Below are 22,200 nucleotides of genomic sequence, written 5' to 3'. Positions count from 1 at the left end.
GTGTTATGTGCCATACAGGTATGATGTCAGGCAGGAGACTAACGCTTTTTCCTTCTTTCTCACAAACAGGAAATGATTCATTAGCGTTTGGTGATTTAGAACGTGGCAGCACTGGCCGATCAATATGCATGGGCCCATCTGTCAATACGTGATTTCTGCTGGTAATTAGCTGATGTGGGCCAGTGGTTGTGAATATTGCCAGGCAACTGACAGCCTGGTTGTTTCTGTCATCACTTGGGGGGTGCACAGGTGGTGGCAGCTCACAGTCGATCAATAAAATACTGCGCTTCAAGGCCCAAACCAGCTTCATAAAGACATCTACTGTGATAAAATATGGGGTTCAGAGGCATTTCAAATTTTTCATTTCGATATAAAGGAGGGACGAGATTTTTGCACAAAGAGCCAAAGACATTCAATCACGAAATAACAAATAATAATAATAACAAATAATCCCAAGAAAAACTGCAGGTTTAAATAAACGTTTCTACAAACGTGCATTTCTGTATCTGAGGCACTATTGAGAAAATGTGTCAGATCACTCAATTATAACAGCTCAAGACAGCTGGCAGCAAGACAATTAAGAGTGTGAAAATGATAATGATGATTATGATGGAGATTTTTTTAAATTACTTTGTTTTCAAAGCAGGGAGAGCTTTACAGGCTTTGTGTGCAACTATGTGAAAACTATGCATCTCTAAATCTGTTAATCCTCCAAATGATCATGGAATGCGTTCCTTTATGGGCTGAGGAAAACTTCGTACTTATTAGGCTACATTAAGCAACATTTTTAAAGCCAACTGAATTATTTCTCCTATATATAATGTTACAGTGGTGGATGCTCCTATTAAACATCTTTAAAGTTTTGGCTAATAAGGTCAGAGTATGTAGAAGTAGAATAAACCAAAAACTGAGGCTTCAGACCACTCTAAACACTTTATTTTAGGCAGTTTTTTCTACCCTTAGATCTATATGACATCAATTACAGCTCTAGCTATGAGCAGAGAAATTGAGAAATGTATGAGGGGCAGCCAATCAGAAGAAAGTTGGCTTAAAAAGGGAGGGTGGCCTTAGGCCTCAGTCACACAGGCCTAGGGACTTGTGGAAGACCATCTGGCAGCCACCAGTCACAAGGTGAAAATGAGTATTCCTCGGCTGGTTGTGAGTGGTTGCTGGCAGTTGCTAGCATGAAATTGGTTCTGAAAAATTGAATGGTGCTCCATCAGCAAACACCTTGTGGTTGTGGTCACTATCAGAGTCACACCTAGTTTGCATGGAAGATGCCGTAAACACTCAGAAACTGCTCGCCAAGCGATAGTGAAACTGTGAAAAGTGCACCACAAACCGGAAATGGAGAATGTTCGTCTTCCAAGTAAAAGTTGTACTTTTTGAAATATGCTGGTGGCAGCAGTAAGGCATAACTTTTCCTCTGAAGGTGAAAATTCTCTGTTTCCAGTTTCTCTTCCACTTTTTCAAGTTTCACCACAGAGTGTGGACGGAGTGTTTGCAAACAAGTCGCCATCCTCTATGCAAACTGTTGTCTAGCAACCAAAGCAATCACAAGACGGTATTTGGTGCAGCACCCTGTTTGAGACTACTTGCCAACCAGCTGTGAAATACACACTTTTCCCTAGCAACCAGTGGTTACCAGGGATTTCCTGGCCTGTTTCTGGGCCTGTGAGAATGGGGCTATAGAAAGCAATTTCACAGCAACTGCCAGCAACCTCCTCAACTACTTGCAACCAGTTAGGACTGGTTGCCAACTGTCAACTGCACATTTTTCCCTGGAAGTTGCCAGGGGGCTGCAGACTGGTCTCCAGGCCGGTGTCTCCAGGGAGAGGACCTGAAATGGCATGTTTCAGACAGACTGATGGGCTACACAAAACAAATAAGAAATATTTTTAATTGTGAATCTCAAATTGTGCTTGAGTACAAATGTGCTTTAAAATTTTAAAGGTGGATTCACGTGTGGGCTCGCTGGGCACAGACTGCAACATGATGCAAAGATGATCACCAGTGGACAAAAAATGCCTACGCAGGGAGACAAAACATCCATGAACAGAAACAAAACGGTTACAGGGCTGTTCTGTGTCTCTTTTAGTGTGGGTGTCTTGTACCTATTATGTAGGAGGGATAGCAGGCCTCCTGCCGCTAGGGACCCATTGTCTTATAAACCATCCATGATCATCACATACTGTAAAACAGGCCAGTAGGAAAATCAAAAATGACCAAAATACTCATGTTTTTATTTCTCTATCCAGAAAACATGCCTATCATAATGTCATTTCTTAAATATTTTAATTTCTCGAGCTCCTTAACACCTAATTATCCAAAGTTAGCTGTCAAATTTAGATATATTGATTTTGTTTAGGCCTCAATTCATTTTCCATTACACTGGTAGCAGCACTATAAGGAGTTTATTGAACTGCGCTGCCTCATATCAATAAAACAATCTCATTCATTGAACTCTAAACATTGAATCTGGAGAAATTTGCATTTGCTCTTAAACTGTTTATCTTCAGTGCAACACCTGAGCTGTAACATATGTTATAATCCTTCATTTAATCCTCACAATACGTGTCCAGGTTCACAAGTTCACTCAGAAAGAAAAGCCGACAAGCAGAGGTGGTATAAACTCCTGCAGAAGGATGCCTCTCTGTCTCTCACTGGCATTTGCATATTAGAGTGTTTTCTGGGGAAAATGAGCTGTAGAAATTAATTCAGGATTAATTGGTGCCTTTATCTCGTTAGGACAATCTAATTTAGGGGATGATGGAATTGTTTAGACTCCCTTTTGCATAATTGGATTGCGGTGAATGGCTGTCATTACCGTCTTTTTAGCATCGTCTGTGGGCCCCCTCTCTCTCTTGCAGGCCCCAGCCTCATAAAGAGCAATCATGTGTTACGCCAGTGTTTTGCTAACCCCTGGAACACACCAACCACACTGCAAGAGGCAAGCATGTGGCTAACCGCGCAGCAGTGATTAACTCTCTTTTCAGAGCCATTAGCATTACAGCAAGCAGCACACTGTTGGGGAGATTTCATATGAACACATAGGCATACTGCTAACAGCACAGCCATCATCGCCTGTTAGAGACAGCAATTAGTTTTTAGTCTCAGCCCCTGTTATGCTCTGTGGTTTGTGTTTCTGACAGCATTGCCTGGTCCCCCCCCCCCCCCCCCCCCCCTCCTCTGGAGGAGCTGGACGTGACATCTCAAAAATCTCTCAATGCTTCTGAGAGGCTTTCATTTTCTTTTCTTTTCTTGTCCAGTACATTTCCGACACATTTCACCCTTTCATTACTTTCACAATATCTCCGAGACGGTGTGCTGTTTTTTTCAACGTGGGATGAAAATCAATAGCAAAGGAGCAGAGCTCATGTAAAAGATCACTCACTGGAATACCTGATCTTCTCACTTCAACAACATTGATGTAACTATGGAAACAAGTTCTCAGGATGAGCGGGGATATGCTTATCTACTGACAAAAGGCTTCTTTATGTCTCTCCCAGCCAGTTACCCCGCACCACAACAAAAGAGGAGCTTATATCTGGTGCTCCCCCACTACGATACTGTTATAATTTTTCTGAAAGCACAAATTGTTTAGATATTATTCTGCGGCCGCTCTCTGGTAAACAAGGCTGAGTGAAATCTAATCTATGGTGCTGATACTCAGGCTGTGCCAGGCTAATTGAGTTGATGTAGTCTGTCGTTCTAGGAGCTGGTCATACTGTAAAGACAGACTCTATCAAGTCATATAGCTCATGTATTGTACTTACTAGAAGTATCTTGCTTTTATATTGCCACTAGGAGAGTAATGAGTTTCCACATCAACAGTTTGGTTTACACCTTGAGTTTTGGGCCAAGACCTTGGCTAAAAAAAGTCTTTTTATGATGGATTTTCAGTTTATTTGTTCCCCAAAAGATCTTTAAACACTACATCTTTCACTTCACTAGCTTTAATCAGCCTTTAGCAGCTCCCCATGGCAAAGACCTCACGTACACAGCTCTAGAGACCAATTGGCCGTTCGCTGGTAGCCTCTATATAGAGAACAATGTGTATTCCCTGACTTGTTGGCGAGTGGTTGCTGGAGGAAGCTGGCCATCGCTAGTTGAAATCACAAAGAGGGTGCTGCACCAAAAACCTCCTTGTAATTGCTTTGATTACTAGTAGATCACCATAGTCACCTGTAGTGTGGAACACATGCCGTTTGCCTTCAAAATAAAAGTTGTGCATTACCGCTGAAATGACATGTTTCAAAAGGCACAACTTTTAATTTTGAGGTCAACAGTCTCTGTTTCGTGTTGCAGTCTTCAGTTTCACAACTGCTAGATGAGTAGTTAGCGAGTGTTTGCAGACAAGTCTTCCAAACTATAGGCGCTATGACAATCTGCTAGCGACCAAAGCCATCGCAAGGACGTTATTGGAATGGAACCGTATACCTCTTTTTGACCAATTTCCCCACCAACCAGTGGGGAATACACATAGCAGTTGTTACCAGTGGGTCACCGACTGCCTTTAGGCATGTGTGACTGGGGCTTAGCACACACAGCGACTTCCAGCAACATCCAGCAACTGTTTGCAACCACTCAGGTAACACTCATTTTTCCCTGGCAGCTGGTTGGTTCATGCTATATGTACACATGTGCTGTCGTACACCAACACAAGTACTCTTAATAAAAATAACAATAAATCTATATTTTACACCAAAGCTTGGCTACCAGCGCTACAGTTAGTTAGCCACAGCCATGATATCCTCTGTTTCTCTGCTAAGGCTGTCACATAATCCTCCTGGTTTGTTTGTGTATATTCATGTTGTTGTGCTTAAGTTTTACAACATCTCTGTGTCTTATAGATGCCTCCATTAGCAATCTATTTAGAGCTTAATGGCTTTGGTAGCTGGCAGGATGGGTATATTATGATTAGAGGTATCAGTTTGTTTCTTTCAATTTTTATTGTTTAGAATTTTTATTTTCAGTTCAGTTTAGTGTCATATGGTTAACAGTGTGGATTTTTTTTTTCAGGTTTATTTTTTTGTCAGAAAATAGTTTAGTTTTTAGTTAAGTTTTTGCCATGTTCCAGGTGAGTCTTTCTAATTATTATTATATGGAGGGAATTTGTCAGGGGCAAAATTTCACTAGTTTAGAAAACGTATTACAATCACAGCATCTCTTTAAGGCAGTTCACTCACAGCCATGCAGACATTCCAGTCTCAGTAAACACACACCAGCACCTCATCAGGCAGGTTATTGTGACAAATTTAACAAAGACATTTCCTGGAAGTGTCTTGCACGTTCTCATTTGGTTAAAACATACAAACCACCGACATGATTCTTGAAGCACAGATCAATCACTTTAAAAACTTTTAAGTTACATCTGTTCAAAACAGCACATGGTGCCAAAGACATTAATCATCTCTCTGTGTGACCTGCTTTGTCACTTGCTTAACCACTGATGAGTTGAGCTGTGAGATGATGTAGGTATATTATTTTGCAGTTAAATCTCGATCCTTCACTATTTGTGGAAAATGTCTTTATTTCTGAGTTTGTATTTTAAATCTATGAAGTTCTGGCTCAGTTCTGAATGTAAGTTGTTAATGTGAATTTCTGTGTATGTAGACACCAACAGATTTGCAATTTTCACCTATTTATCAAAGTTAATTGCCATATTATCACAAACTGATTGCATGTTGGCAACTTGACCCCTTTTAATTGGAGACTGACAGCAGACTGACTTCGTCTTCTTGCCATTTTATCAGCGTCTTAGCGCACCAAAGTTGCTTTGAAGACGGCAACGGACTGCGAGTGTTCGCAGACCTGGTCCCTGTCTTTGAAGCAGCCATTTCAAAGGCAATGAGATCACAAGATCATTGCACACGGTTGCAATAATTTTTGGTCTCTCCCCACTGCTTTTTCTAGTGTGACCACAGCACAAGGTCACATTTAAAGACAACTGGCTGAGATATAGCACATCAACAATGAATGCAACTGTAATATGAAATGCTCTCTAAAATCTTATGTATGTCCTGTTAAAAGTAACTGATGAGATTACAGTCACAGAAATATAATAATGAATGTCATTTATGAGACCACACTAGCTATTTTTCTGAGTTGTTGTAACTAGAAAAAACTTCAGGCAGAAATCGCTCTACTTGAGTGAGACGGTCATTTGCCACAGGGGCAGAGTGAAGAGGTGGCCATGGGGAGCATATTTACCAGAGAGTCTGCCAAGTCCACCCACCCCACATGAGTGGTGAAGATTGCTGTTGAGTTACAAACACACTCATAGAAGTGTATTTACATCCAGTAAGTACTGTTTTTCAAGCATTACTCTTTTTTTTCTCTGCAGCTGTTGTTCCCGCATGGACTCATTTTATCAGCGCACCAATCCATTTAAATTGTAACTGTCTTATGAGATTTATCCACGTGAGGTCATGAGAAATGTATTTTGTGAGTGCTTTTATAAGTAGATTGTATAAGGGAGTGAGCAAAAAATGAATTATTTGGTGTGCAGAGATTTGCCATGGAAAAATAAAATAAAAGAGATACAATAACAACATAAAAAAGAGAGACATATGTTTGTGAGCCATCCCACTGTTATACAATAACAATCCCACCCTGTCCACCGTGATAAAAACTGCCTGGCTTTGCCACTATTCTTACATATATCAACCCACGCTTCCTCTAACAGTGTTAAAACTGTCTTACCTTATGTCTGCTGTCACTCTCTCTGCCCCCCTCCATGTTCGTCATGCATTCTGTGTCATGTTTTGATGCATTTTAGCCCCCCTCTCCTCTAGTCTGGTGCCATTTCCATTCTTTGCATAAATGCAGTCTAACAGTATTAAGTATTCATGCGTGTTGGGGAAGGTGGTGCCTGTCCTTCAGGGTAAGTGTCAGGCCTGCGTGCGGCACAAGAAAAGCCCCGGGGAGAGGAGAACATTAGGATCCATCAGCCTGACAGACAAATCATTCTCTCATGTAAACATAAATATGAGGGTATGTTTCCACTGCCATCCCACTATCTGTTGCTAGGCTACCTTGCATTAAGCAGTGTAGTTGTCCCTGTTCATTTTGCTCCAGGGATTCCAGCAATACCATCATATAACCTGCTGAGTCTTAATGAGAAGGCCTGCTCATATGAGTGGATATGAACATGGCGAGATGTGAAATTTATTCAAAACGCGGGATTTCAGCTGTCTGTCAGCGTAGAGGCGGCACGGAAATGTTTATGAAGCTGAAGTGTTTTGGAAAAAGAAGCTTTGAGGGAAATATTTCTCTGCCTCTGCACAAACACACCTGACACAAGAAAAGGTCACAACGGATCAGCACGCACTCACACACATGCATGCATGCACTGATGCAGCACACACTCGCTTAGGTGCACACATATATACACACACACACGACAAACAATATGTGACGCCGAGCTCCATAAAGGTCATTTGTTGTTGAGAAATCACTGATCCCCAAATGCATTAACAAAGTCAATTAACTATTCTCCCACGAAGAAGAAAGGAGCCCATCTCCAATAAAAATAGACCGCAGAGCGTCGTCCAGGCACCCCCACAATTACAACAACTGCGTCCTCAGATAATTATGTGCGCTGTAAATGGGGAGAGAAAGACAGTGGAAGGCAATGGTCACTGTGAAGAAAGAGCAAAGAGATGAGGGAGAGGAGCGCCAACAGCTGGTTTGAATAGATTGTGGTTGGGATGAATTAAAAAGTTGAACCTTTCCCTGGCTGTATTCAGATGTCTGCCTCCTGGTGATTAATCATGGCCGTCAGGACCTGTAATGCTTTTCAATGGGAAACAAATGCAGCCACTGTCCTCTCTTCTGCAAAGCGCCCAGGGCCCAGGGCCACAAGCCCACCCGCCTGGTCACAATACCTGAACCACAAGAGGAGGCACTCTGGGGAGCACGGATGTGTGGACACACTGTAATCTGCTCCAAACATGATGGGATGAACAAAAACAGTGGATTTCAACAAAACTGTGGCATCATTCACTGGTTGTGTACATCCTTTTTGTATCTAACAGTCAATAGTTAAGGCTTTTGGAGCAGCTTCGGGTCCAACTGGTGAAACATAACTGAAGCAGCTGTGTGTGTGTGTGTGTGTGTGTGTGTGTGTGTGTGTGTGTGTGTGTGTGTGTGTGTGTGTGTGTGTGTGTGTGTGTGTGTGTGTGTGTGTGTGTATAATTTTTTAAAGCATCTTCTCAGCTGCAGGATGTTCTTTTCATTTTTTTATAGAAGAAGGTATGTAAAGAGGCTTGCGAATGGTGTCGGGGGCATGTGACAGGATTTCAGATGACAGGGGAGTTTTCTCTCTGACCGATATCAGTCCTCTCTGCTCGCAGCTGCTTTAGTCAGTGAACTTCATGTCACGTTCCTACATGGTGGTAAACAGCTGATCTAGTTTAGAAAAGACAGTGAGAAAGTCAAGAGCCAGCAACACTGAGAGCCCTGGAGAAGAAAGTATGTCATCAGCATAAAAATAGAAGCCCGCTAACGAATTCCTAATCATATCCCCCATGTCCTCGAGGGGCTATGCTAAAGAGGTTAAAACAACGAGCCGGTAGATGAGAATGTGCGGCGCATTTGCTCGAGAGATTATTTCTTGGCATTTCAAAGGTTTACACAGTTATTGATTGTTAAATACACCATTATCTCCCCAGAATTGCACCGAGTGACTATTCTCTGTGCAGCCGTGTATCCTATCTGTAAATGTTAAAAAAGTGCAATAATTGAGAGTGATTCCTCCCCGGTTTCTAACACTAGATAGGATTTGAGGGCTGCTCTGTGCCTCCTTCGCCAATCAATCAAGCAAAAAATGATAACTCGCAAGCAAAATGCACCACTCAGAAGCATCACTCTCAGCTTAAGCTCGAATGAATCAAGTAGTGCCTGTGCGGCTTTTACGAGTGAATAAATTGAATGCCCCTCATAGGAGAGCCCCCATACTGATCCTAATGGTGTATGTGACCTCTGAGTAATCACCTGAAAAAAACTTAGTATTAAAAAATCCATTGTAACCAACAAAAGGCAAATGTCAGTGTTCCCACTGTGTGAAAGAGTGCTTTTATATGTGTGAAAGGTTGTGAGGGTAGTAATTCAGCGCAGCTGCAGAAGGTGGTGTATGTTGGCAGCATGGCAGACTGTGGAGAATGGGCCACGGCCGGCCGTTTCCAGAGCTTTTGTGTGTCTCTGTTTGACCAGGCGTCTCCTGGTCCACAGGAGCACAGCTTCAACACATCTCGCAAAAGAACAAAGAGGCCATTATCAGCTGTATCTCATCTCCACCCTGTCTCGGCTGAATGACACACAGGGACAAACAGCGGCAGGGCTCGGCCGCTCAGTTTTGCTGGGGCACTCTCTCTGAAGCGGACACTGAAGCGGACTGGGAGGTCCATTAAACACAGAGGCGACACCTTAGCTGTGGACAAACATCAACACAAAAGCATGCAGTGCTGGTTGCCACGGATATGGGAGAAAACAGAGTGCAGCGCAAGTGGTGACAAAGAGAAGGAGGGGTCAGGCATGATGGGCCACTGCCAGCTGAAAAGCCTCTGCAAAGTGAAACACAACACCCTTTTTTACTTTGTGTCACAAACATTGTGAAGCCTCCATTCACTGATAGTGTGAGGAATTACTTTACCAACAAGTCAGCTGCATATAGGACCTCAGGACACAGAATTATCTGCCATAATGAAAGGTGCTCGGTACAATCTCTTGGTTTTTGTGAGCAGGTAAAATATCAACAAAAGACCAAAAATGTGCACATTTCAGTTTTTTTTAAAGCAATTTGACACTTAGACTACATTCTCAAAATGTCCTCAGATTAACACGTAACATTCCTCAGGAGGTTAAATCATGCCATGCACTGCGGCTCTGCTGCAAACCTGACAGACACAGGGATTCAGACACTTTAGTAGTATTTGTAAAAAACAAATATATGTGCATATTTTGACCCTCAATTTTTCATTCAAACACCTGAACAATTTGCTGGAGAAGGCATTTGACAAAAGTGTTGGGCCACACCTCTTAATCTCTGAATTCAAGTGTTTTCAGGCCCATTTCCACAGGTGCATAAAATCAAGCACCTAGCCATGCAGTCTGGCTTTACAAACATCTGTGAAAGAACAGGTCGTCCTAAAGAGCTCACTGAATTCGGGCGCGGTGGTGTAATAGAATGCCACAATTACAACAAGTCAGTTTATGAAATTTCCTCCTTGCAAGATATTCCACGATAGTGGAAGTGTTTTGGAACCACAGCAACTCACAAAGTATCAGACCACGTAAAGTCAGAGTGGTGTGTACAAATCACCAAACCTTCTCTAGCACTAACATCAGCACAAAAACTGTGCACTGGGAGCTTCGTGGTGTGGCTTTACATGGTTGAGCAGCTCCTGCAGGTGTAATATCTAGGTGGTCTGGTGCTTTTGTCCCGACAGTGTAGTTCTCTGAAGATGGACTATTTGACAATAATAGCTTAGACATTAAACCAAGTATATGCAGTGGAGATCAGTGTACAAAAGAAATAAGTACAGAAATATTATGTGAAAAAGCTGACAACAATGATGCATCTTCATTTCATGGAAAGACAACTTTTTGGAAAAAAAACATTTTTCGTTATCACAATTACATGTTACAGTTCAAGTTCAGCTTTTGTTCATTGTTGGTTTGGTTGACGCCACTGTGATGTCACACACTGGTTAGTGAAGTCCCATCGTGAAGGCTCAAAATGAGTCTGTGTAGGTTCTCAGTCATCCAGGTCATAGTAGTCTCTGGAGCTTGAAAAAAGGTCAAAGGTCACCATGTGCTCATTGGCTACCAACTTTTCAGTCATACAGTGAAGCGTACCCTATTTTGTACTTCCTTCCACACACTAAGTGGAACATAATTCACTACATCATGAACTACATGTCGTATTCATTAGGACCTGAAACCAGTGTCATCAGGAAGGTGTTTAGTGAAGTCATGGAGGAAGGGAGCTGAGGGCTGGTTTTCCATAGAATTTTATATAACTGGATATTTTGCAACCACAGGAATCCCCTCCTGCTAGTCAGGTTCAAGGCACTTTTGCGCTGGCTTCGCTTTTTAGGCCTGGATGATGCATCCATCTTTCAGCTTTCCAGACGCTCTGACTTTGTTATACCACAAATTCAGTTCGGGATTGACTGATCCATGAGTCTAATTGTGTGCATAAACTGTGAAAGTGCAAACGAGTGTGGTGAAGACAGTGTGGCTCAAACTTGTGCTATGAAAATGTTTGTATACATTAACTTGCACGGCTGTAATGGGGATGTTGATTGCAGCATATTAGGTCACCTTCAGTGATGATATTTTCTTCCTGCTTTGCTGCAACCATGTTTGAAGAGTTGAGCTTTTGTGTTTAGATTACTCAAAACTGATTAGGCCAAATTAATTAGGACGTGCCGAGAAGTCCGACATGCTTGAATTTTAGTGTAGTAAAAACAGTGGCCTCATGTTCATCTAGTGTTTCTTGCTTTCAGTTTTCATTCAGCACATGCTGTATGTGATGATTTATAGTGTGTTTCTGCATCACGAGCTTTAGCTGCTCAAGCCTGCTTTCTGACTCTTTTTCACTTACAACCAGCAAATAAAACCTGTCGATACAATCATCCCCTCTAACCTCTGAATCTGACAGCATGTCTACTAAACACTTTGAGTATAAGACTTGGAGAAGGAGCTCATTTTTTCTCTCTCTGCCTTTTCCTCTCCTTTCCTCCTGTACTGCTTGTGTGCATAGCTCTTCCTTCTCTCCACCTGCCTGGGCTGCTGTGGCCTTGTCTGAATCCTCTGAATTCCCAGTCCACTGCAGTGTATCCGGCTGGAAACACCACAGATGCCAGCATTTGGCAAGTTTCACAAAAAAAAAAAAAAAAAAAAAAAAAAAAAAAACAAGGAAAGTGATGGGATGAAGATGTCAGTTATGGCAAATAGAACTCTGTCACACTCCTATAACATCTCTGTCACTGATTATCAGACCGGAGATTCAAACTCACACTTTCTCCCACACACAAAACGCCGGCCTCGTAAACAGAAGCGCGTGATGAGCTCTAACAAAAGGGAAGGAACATGACGACACAGATTTGGAAATTAAGTGGGGTGTTTTGTTGAAGATACAGCAGCATCAGAGGAGGAGGAGAGGAGGAAAATTAAGCAGCCAAAGCCCCACTATCTAAAACTCACTGTAAATACATGTAGCGAGACATGTAGCGAGCTGAGGAGAAGCCTAAGAAGCAGCTAACAGCAAGAGTTTCTTATGTGAGCATCCACTTCTCAGGCAGAGTGACCACAGCCCTAATAACGGTAACAGGCTCACAGGCCTAGAAACCGGTCAGCCACCATCTGGCAACCAGCAGTCAAGAGGGAAAAATGTGTTTTCCCTGACTGGTTGTAAGTGGTTGCTAGAGGTTGCTGGCAGTTAATGCGGCAATCTGCTAGTGACCAAAGCAAATCACAAGACGGTTTTTTGGTACAGCACCCCCTTTGCAATTGATTTAATCTGGCAACAGCCAGCAACCTCTAGCGACCACTCACCAAGCCCCAACCCATCTGGGAATACATGGCTGGTCTCTAGGCTTGTGTGACCGAGGCCTTAAACAGGAGAGTTATAGCGCTGTTTTCAAAGTGGGGAAAATAGGTAAAGAAGCCTTTTTTGCACCAGTTTTTAAACTTTTTGATTTGTGCTGTAAACCTGAGCATTTTAATGGAGACCCAGGCTCAAAGCTCAAGTTCAAGTATAGACAGATTGAAAAAGTTAAGAGATGTGATCTTTTTATTTTTCTTCTTTTTATTTATTTATTTTTTTTGTCAAAACCTCAACCATAGTCTTAGCAAATTCAGGCATGTTAGGCTAAGTAGCTGCCACTAACTGAAATCTCTGAAGTGTTTTAGTAACCTGACCCCAGCTCTGACTTCATATCTAATTTATTTCTCTATCCAGACATGGTTCAAGCAAAGGGAGGACCTTAAGCATTTGGGTTGTTTTTCTTGAGTCCTTTGGGGTGCTAGAGGAGGATCGCAGGGTGAGGAGTCAAGGGGAGGACAAGGTGACTGATTGAGTCGAGGCGTTAGGTCACCATCAGGCAGCCGAATCAAACCCAACCAAGACCCTCCTCGCAACTAACTATGATCAAATACATCATCCAGCTTTGTCAAAACATGTGTCCAGCTGGACGCAATATTGCTTCCACATGTGCATATGGGCCTGGCTATACAGCAACACACAGAACCAGGCTTATCAGCACACAGCTCACAGCAGAGCGCTGACAAAAGCAGCATTTTGGTGGAATAATGGATGCATGAAATCAATCTGTGAGCTTCAAAAGGTCATCATGTGCAAAGGAAGCCCTATCATCTGCACAAAAAGAGCTTCAACAACGGGACATTAATTGAAAATGGATGAACACGAGTTGTTTTGAAATTCAAAACGTGTGTGCTTTATACATTAGCCTGATAATTAATGCGCCGCAATCATCACAAGTCGCTATTGGGATGAGAATTAATCTACAGCAATCGCTCCATTTCAAAGAAAATGTATCACAAAGTACATGATTTCTTTTTAGCATTCTTTAAACATTCATCTGCAGTATTTTCAATACAGAATTCAATTATGTGGAACACCTGAACAAACAATATCTCACACCCAATTATTCAGCGCCCTGGAAACCATTGGCAAACAAATTAGCAATGTTAATGTGAGAGAGAGAGTCTTGATATTTTTGGCTGCATGCGCGCACAAAAACAGCAGCAGAGACCCACCTCCCCAACCCCCCATGCTACCATTTTGGGCTATTGTTGAATGATGAATTAAACAGGTTGGATTTGATTTGAGAGTAATAAAGGAAATTTCAAGTGTCAATCTGCCTGCTTGTCCTCAAATTAGAGTGATATTTAGACTGTGATCAATGTTTTGATTATTGCCAGAAGCTTCCAGGTCGTAATAGTCACGTTCTTTGTTTTGTTTTTTTTACTACAGACAGCCGTATTTCGGCTTTAGTTTGAGCAGTGCTATCCTGGTTGACATTTCAGCTTCCAGACAGAACAATGAAAAGTTACCATGAGATATCTTGGCAAGGCTGTTGCCCTGTGTATTGATTGGGCAAAGGCCCAACATCCTCTCACTAAAAAGAGATTAAAATATCAGACTTGTCTAAGACATTTATGGAGTCTGTGACCTCAGCCAATGCTAAAGTGGAGTACATAGATCATAGTCCATCTCTGTGAGCTACACTGAGTCTCAAGTAGCACTGACAGAAAGAGGAAAGAGGGTGAAAACTCAACTACAACTTCATGGGCTAAGGTGGTGGTGGTGGGGGGTTTAGCTACAAATCATGGGTGTAAATCAGCTTAGTTGCTGTTTCATTAAAAATTCACACCACGTCTTTGCATGTAAATGTTAAACACTGTGGACTGTTGTCTGGGATGCTTCTCTTACACCTTCCTCTTTGGTTAAAATGGATGAGACAGATTCTGTGGGAAAGGCAGGGAGACAAAAGCTTGAAAGATGTGCGTATCCATTCACAGCTCCAGAAGACCTTCATTACAGAGCAAGCAGGTCCTGTCAACGTCTTTTCATTACACAGTCCCATATATCCACCCCTGGTGTCCAAACAGTCCGCTCTGTCGCCTGTCAAGAAAAGGCACTCTCGGGGAAAGTCCTCCTATCTCCCCGATCCCCCTCACCACGCCTGATTCCAGACTGCGAGGCGGGAGAGGCCAGGCAGAAAGGGAGGAATCGTGTTTGCCATCAGTAGCTCAAGAGAGTAGCATGGCAGCAAGATTGATGACACCCTCCCCGAAAGTAACAAAAGAACTCCTGTGCACGAGGGCCCGCTTATGGGGCTTGATAGAGTTGTCATCCTCTTAATAAACAGCTCTGATATGTCAGCAGCAGTGGCAGCAGGGACTATACCAAGCTCACCCACCAAGCCATGGGCGGGACCACCCACTGGCATCACAGCCCTCAGATCGGCAAGTGGTCTCTCCAGATGGGAGGCCTCTGAGGGAATTAGCAGGGCAATTTGTTGAGGGTAATAAATAAATGACAAAACATTTATGTATATTGATCTCACTGTTTTGCTACAGAGACTAAAACCTGTGGCATTTTTAAAATTATTTTAAGCTTTATGCATAGGACATGGATGGGCAACAGGTTTCTCTCCGTTTACAGCAAGTATGTATTAGGGACCATCTGCTTCACTCCTGGTGAGAAGCAAGTGGACATTAGCTCAGTGCAGCAACTTCTTGATACTCTTTGCTCTTGAAATTCACACACTTACACTCCTTAGTGACCAATGCAAATTACATTTTACACTGCAGGTACCTTGAAATGATCAGTTAACATTTGAAATGTACTGCAACTGCAATAAATGTATGCAATGTTGAAATGCTCGAGCTAAAGAAATACAGGGTGTTAAAGAATTCATTTCACATATGGGATATGTGCTTCTTATGCTTTTTCCTAGTATTAAAAAATATCACAGGACAACACTAAGATGTTTAGCTTAGCCTAGCTTAGAATAAAGAATAAAAACACATGTTAGCTGGTTGTTGCTGCTTGTTTTAAAGAGAATCAGATAACTTATATGTGATGCAGCATGGGAAAAGCTGGCCAAAGATAGAGACTGAGAATCCTAAAAACACCCAAGCAATGACACAATCAAGAACAACTGCACTTTCCAATATTTACAGTGTTAATCTTAAGCCTGCAAGCATCTCACAAAACTATGTCCAAAAATGTAGTTTAAAAAAAAAAAACAAAAAAAAAAGTTTCTGATGCATAAGCTACAAGTTAACAGTATACTATTTTGTCCCATCTTTAGTCTGTGGCGATGATGCTGTGTGAACCTGACAGTTTCTTTTAAACCTTTTTATCAGAAGTTTAATCATTTATAAACATGCTACAAGTGACTATTTATCAAGTTGCATCATTACAAATTGGCAATAGTTCAAAGAATGGACAGAGTTTGGCATCTTCAAGTTAAAAAATCTATAAAGATAGACAAATGAAATCTTTTTTTATCTACTAATCTAGAAATTTTAGGAAACAAAAATTAAAGAAAATTGGACCTTAGCCTGGTTTTAGCATGCTGGTTTTAGCATGACTAAATAAATATCTCAAAACTATATTTATATTTCTGTTTCCCTCCCTGGATTTTAAAAACTGTTCCTTTTATATATATATATATATATATATATATATATATATATATATATATATATATATATATATATATATATATATATATATACACCAAACACATAAACATTTTGTGAATAAACTAAATGAAATAAAAGTACAAACTATAAATAATGCAAATAACATTAGGAATGTCTATCCTGCCAGTTCTTATAAAGATTTGAAAACTAAACAAACAAAATGAAGCGGCAAACATAAGATTTTGAGAGATCAAGATGACAAAATACCCTGAAAATGGAGCAAAAGAAGTCGTTTTATATAGTCTGCTACTAACAGTATTCACTTATTTTTCACCAGAAACGTCGTTGTCTCTGTCACGATTCAATCTGCAGCACACTCCCCACACGTTGTATAATACCTAGTTAAAGCCAGCGGGGTGTGAAATGGTATTTGGAAATAAATGAAACTGACTATGAAACAGTGGAGTTGGGAGATATTGCCATGTCAAAATGACAGACAAGTGCTGGAATGGAGCAAAAAAGTTATTATCCCAAAGAACAGAAAGGGTGGATTAAATATAACCCATGATACCTCTCGCATTTCTGCCTTCATCCTCACCAATACCAGAGAGAGCGCAGACAAAAATCTGGCAAAGGCAACAATCCCAACAGCGGCCGTGCTCCCGCTGAGGTTCATCTGAACAGTCAGAAGAGCTTCATGCTGCCGTGCCAATAAATGTAATTGCAAAGTGTTTGGTTATTGATGCTCCATATAAAGCATTTTGAAGGAGCTTTAGAGAAACACAATCCCTCAAGGCTACTCCTGGCCTGATTTACAGCTGAACTGATGAGTCACAGAGGACATGGTGGACATTGAAATTGTGACAAGTATGTTGTGAGCCTTATTCATTTTTAAAGTAGAGTGTTGTCCTGTGGTTTGTGGAGGATGTGATGATATATGGTGATAGAGGGTGCGCAAGGGTTGGGCCTAATTGTTAAAAGGTTGAGCGGGGTGAAGGTGCAAGGAGTATGGCGGGGGTTATTCATCAGCCTCAGTGCTGAGTGACGGAGCTGCAAACAAGGTGAGCACACCTTCTTTCACATCATAAATCTTCCTGCATTTCATATCAATATATTAACTATAATGAACCTAATGTAAGTTCAGTCTTCTCTCTGGAGTCCTTTGGTTATATTGCAACAGGCCAGTCTGAATTTCATCATGCGAGATCTGACATGCAATAATGTCCATCAAATGAATTGTGAATTTTGCCTTTAAGAACACAAAATTGCACTGTCTAGAGTGGAATTGCAAGTGCGTTGGATTGTATATTTCCCTGTCTAATACATCTAGCATCAAGTAAAGGAAAATCTGCAGTTTAAGTGGGGGAAGTGTGATTTTAGTTACTGACTGGTTTAAAATAAGAACCTCTGGACTCAAGATTTGCCAAATGAAGTTTTAGACTGGTAGCTACTGCCCTCTGCTGGAATATCAAGTGAGTTTCGTAAACAAGGAATAATTTTTCTGTGCACATTTTAATCAGTGCCGTTTGTTTGTTGATAAATATGGAGCTGAATTTAAATACTATGAAACTAAAATCTTGATTTAGAAAAACACAAACAACAACAAAACATTTGTACATGTTTGTACAGCATAGCTGCATATGTATGAAGACATTGTGTGGTTATGTGGATGTGCGTTATGTGGACACGTGAGAAATAACTACATGAAGATAAAGATATTAATGAAAAATTAAATCTAAATAATGATAAAAATAAGGGGGGGTTACTAGGGTGGTGGTTTTCCTTAAACTTTTAAGCATCTCCTTTTTTATGCATTACTGCTAAAAACTTTGACTTTTTTTTTTTGGAGCTGATTAATTCTTTGCATTTGAAAGGACCAGCCAAAGGCTACTGCTCTCAGCTGCATTACCACATCATGATCATTTACCTTCTTTACATTTACATTGAACCCCTTTTGCTTACTGAACTGCATCAATTCTTCATGTCACAGATTGAATAAGGTGCTGGATTTTGATCCATATTGACATGAAAGTATCACACAATGGCTGCAAATTTGTCCATGATGTGAAACCAATTCCACCACTTCCAAAAGGTGCACTGTTGGATTGAAATCTGTTGACTGTGGAGGTCATTTGAGTACACTGAACTCATTGTCATGTTCAAGAAACCAGTTTGAGATTATCCCGCTGGAAGCAGTCGTCAGAAGATGTGTACACTGTGGTCATAATGGCCAGTAACAATATTCAGATAGGCAGTGACATTTAAGCAATGCTCAGTTGGCACTAAGGGGCTCAAATTGTTCCAAGAAATAATCCCTCACAATATTACACCACCAGCAGCAGCCTGAACTGTTGATACATGGCAGGATGGATCCATGCTTTCATGTTATTTACACCAAATTCTGATCCTATTATCTGAATGTTGCAGTAGAAGCTGAGACTCATCAGCCCAGGCAATGTTTTTCCAGTCTTCTACTGTCCAAATTTTGGTCTAAGATCTGTATTTACTAAAAATCTGCCCATTTATGGGTTTTGTTGTGTGTTTTTTGGGATGCAGCAGTTACCTGATCCACTGTAATTTTCCTCCTTCAGGAGATAATAAAGTAAAATTGTATCATATCATAATCTATATAACAAACTGATAAAAACCATTTGGGAAAATAAGGAGACATAGGCCCACCACCTGCATTTGGCACCATAGGGGTAGGGTGCAGAGTGTGTCAGGCTGTGGCCAAGGGTGGAGACCTTTTGGTGAGAGGCAGCAGGCTAGGGTGGGTATCCTTGTATCCCCTTGGTTTGCTGTCTGTACAATGGAATTTTCACCAGTGGACCAGACATTTCCCTGTGTCTTTGGGCCAGGCAACTGTTGTTTGACTGTTTGTGGTCATGCGCCAAATGAGAATTCAACCTTCTTGTGGTCACTGGGTGGGGTGCTCAAGGGTGCTCCATCCAGTGACTCCGTTGTCCTACTGGGAGACTTCAACATGTGGACAACAATAGTGAGACCTGGAGTGGCATGACTGGGGGGAACAGCTTGCCTGATCTAAACCTGAGTGGTGTTCTGTTATTGGAGTTCTGTGCAAACCTAGTTTGTCCATAATGAACACCATGTTCTAACATAAGGATGTCCATAAGTTCATGTGGCACTAGGACACCCTAGGTTGCAGGTCAATGATGGATTTTGTAATCGTGTCATCAGATCTGTGGCTGTGTGTTCCAGACGCTCAGGTGAAGAGAGGAGCTGAACTGTCACCACCTGATGGTGAGTTGGATCAGGTAGTGGGAGAGGATGCTGAACAGGCACAGCTAAACGTATAGTGAGGGTGTGCTGGGGATGCCTGGCCGAGGCCCCAGTTCGTGAGATCTTCAAGTTCCACCTTCGGCAGAACTTCAACAGCATTCCAAGGGAGGCTGAAAACAGTGAGTCCGAATGGGCCATGTTCCGCAACTCCATTATTGAGGCTGCTAAATAGAGCTGCAGCTGTGAGGTGGTTGGTGCCTGTCATGGTGATAATCGCCAAACCACCAAGGAGTTGTTGCCCTGCCACCAAGGAGTTGTTCAGTGACCTCAGTGAATTAACCACAGTGATGGGTGAGTTGTCCCCTTCGTCCCCACCATCTGGTTTGGGGATTATCACCACAACAGGGACCAACCACCTTACAGCTGCAGCTCCATTGAGTTCCTGAAGGCTCTGGCTGTCTTGGTTGAAACAATTCTGCAATGCCACATGGAGATCTGGGGTGGTGGTTACCATCTTCAAGAACCAGAGAATGTCGTCCAACTATAGGTTGATCACAGTTCTCAGCCTCTGTAGTAAGGTCTATGCCAGGGTGCTGGAAAGGAGAGTTCATCCATTAGTCAAACCTCAGATGCAGGAGGAGCAATGCGGTTTTCCTACTGGTCATGAAATGCTGAAAGCATATTTGAATGTGTGTTGGAGTTTGCCTATCCAGTCTGCATGTTTTTTTGTGGACTTGGAGAAGGCATTTGACCATGTCCCTCAGGGTATCCTGTGGGAGTATGGAGCGTCTTACCCATTGTTACAAGTCATTCAGTCTGTGTACAACAGCAGTGAGATCTTGGTCCGCATTGCTGGCATTAAGTCAAACTTGTTTCCGGTGGGTGGTGGAGAAAATAAGTCGGGAGGGGTAAGGAGAGTGCAATGGTCTGTGGCCACTGCCTACACAGTTGCAGGTTGTCCTGTTGTTGCCTCATTAGTGTACCTGCTATCCTTTTAATTAGCAGGTGAAATGGATTCACAGTGGATTCACAGTGAGTTATGCTTCCTAACTGGACAGATTAATAAGCCTGAAATTGAATTGACTTTGTGTTTTCCTGTGATAATCAAGGGCTCCCTTCATTTTTTGAGCAGCGAATTGTTAATAGAGTCCCTAAAAAGCTTTTGGTGACTGTATAAATCAATTTTTTTTTATCAACTTTTATCCGTCATGTAAAACTGGTGAGAAGAACCGTGTTCTAGATGGAGAGTAATGTGTCTTTGTTCATGAGTGTTATCCTCTCTAAATATTAGACCTCAGTTCACAGAATACTGACAACAGACTGGTGGAGCAGCTTGCTTTGTGCCTCCAGGCAAATGTGACAACGATGAATCTGAAAACTCAACATGCTTGGTCTGTTGGGGTGCAGAGATCTGCTGAACACGGGCTGTGAGTTTTACAGCACTGATGGGGTACTTCTGACCTAGTTTCCAAAACAAGCTGATACTATTTGAAAACAATCGATTTAGAATGAGGACTCTATTGTGATGGTGTGTGTTTTAAACACACTGTGCAGCTGTTTTGTGGTGAACTTTGCCCCAAAACAATGTGAGATTTTTAAAAAGTACAAAATAAGGTTTTATTTTTCTTTTTACAAAGTAATCTTGACACAAAGGGTATTTATTATTGCATTCCCAAGCTTTCACTTACATCTCCTAGTCTTCATCAATAGACTGAGTTATCCCTGTATTAATGGAGATGGCTTATTCACGTTCCTTGTTTGACTTTGGTCATAACGCTGCTCTCTCTTTGAGGTATTTTACTAACATTTTATTGTGACTTTGTACGCCTCTGCAAATAGGATTATGTAAAAATATTCCCATCAATCTAATGATACTGAATTTCAACTTATGCTCCAGGTTTATTCATAAAAATCATGACCATGGATCAACAACTTTTAAGACTCCATGGGAAAACTGAAGTCTTCCAGTCATCCTCTGGCAAATGTAAGGAGAACTTCCTTTTATCAGGTCCTTCAACAGTCAGACATTGCAGGTCTCACAGAGAGGTCAGGGTTAGTGAGGCTTCAGCTAGCCTCCAACATATTCTCACTCATCATCATCTTCATGCCACTCTGAAGCTGTTAGTCCAGCAGGTGGTGCTCTACACCTATAAAAGTGAGCAGAAGTAGAGAACAGGAGGATCAGCTTATAATGTGATATAAGAATGTTTCAAGTCTAAATGTCTAAAAGCGTTTCAACCAGAGCAAAAGTTTGAATGGTATTGGAAAGGGGATAGATGCCAGGGGGTTAATATAGTTAATTCAGCACTTGGATAAGGATAAGGGACAAAACTTCTCCAGAGGGAAATAGGATTTCTGGTGTCAGAAATGGCTGTGGTGCATTTCTTCCTCTCACTGCAGCACACTCCACAGTCCCAGGTGGTGCAGGTTGGTATTTCAGCCCCAGGTTCTCAGGAAATTCTCATAAGGACTTTCATCATCTCCCAGGACAAAATCTGGTCTGGGTAGAAAAGGAATATGGGGTTGTAAATGATGGATAGCAGATGAGAAAACAATTTCCTCATAATAATTTTTGTACTCATTCTCTGTACACTGTATCCTTGTGCTCGCCCACATTAGCTACAACAGCTGACCTATTCATGCAGCTCCACCTTTACTTAAAAGTTCAAAGCAAGTTTAACGCCATGAGGTGGGCAGGTTTCTCAAGGATTGAGTTCTAAGGTTTCATTTTCATGTGCTTTTTTCCCCTAAAGGGAAAGGGTTTTGTTTGTT

The sequence above is a fragment of the Archocentrus centrarchus genome, chromosome 17 (genome assembly GCF_007364275.1).
Source record: "Archocentrus centrarchus isolate MPI-CPG fArcCen1 chromosome 17, fArcCen1, whole genome shotgun sequence".
NCBI classification, from domain to species: Eukaryota; Metazoa; Chordata; class Actinopteri; order Cichliformes; family Cichlidae; genus Archocentrus; species Archocentrus centrarchus.
The sequence above is the reverse complement of the archived record's forward strand: the minus strand, read 5'-3'. Positions refer to the sequence as shown.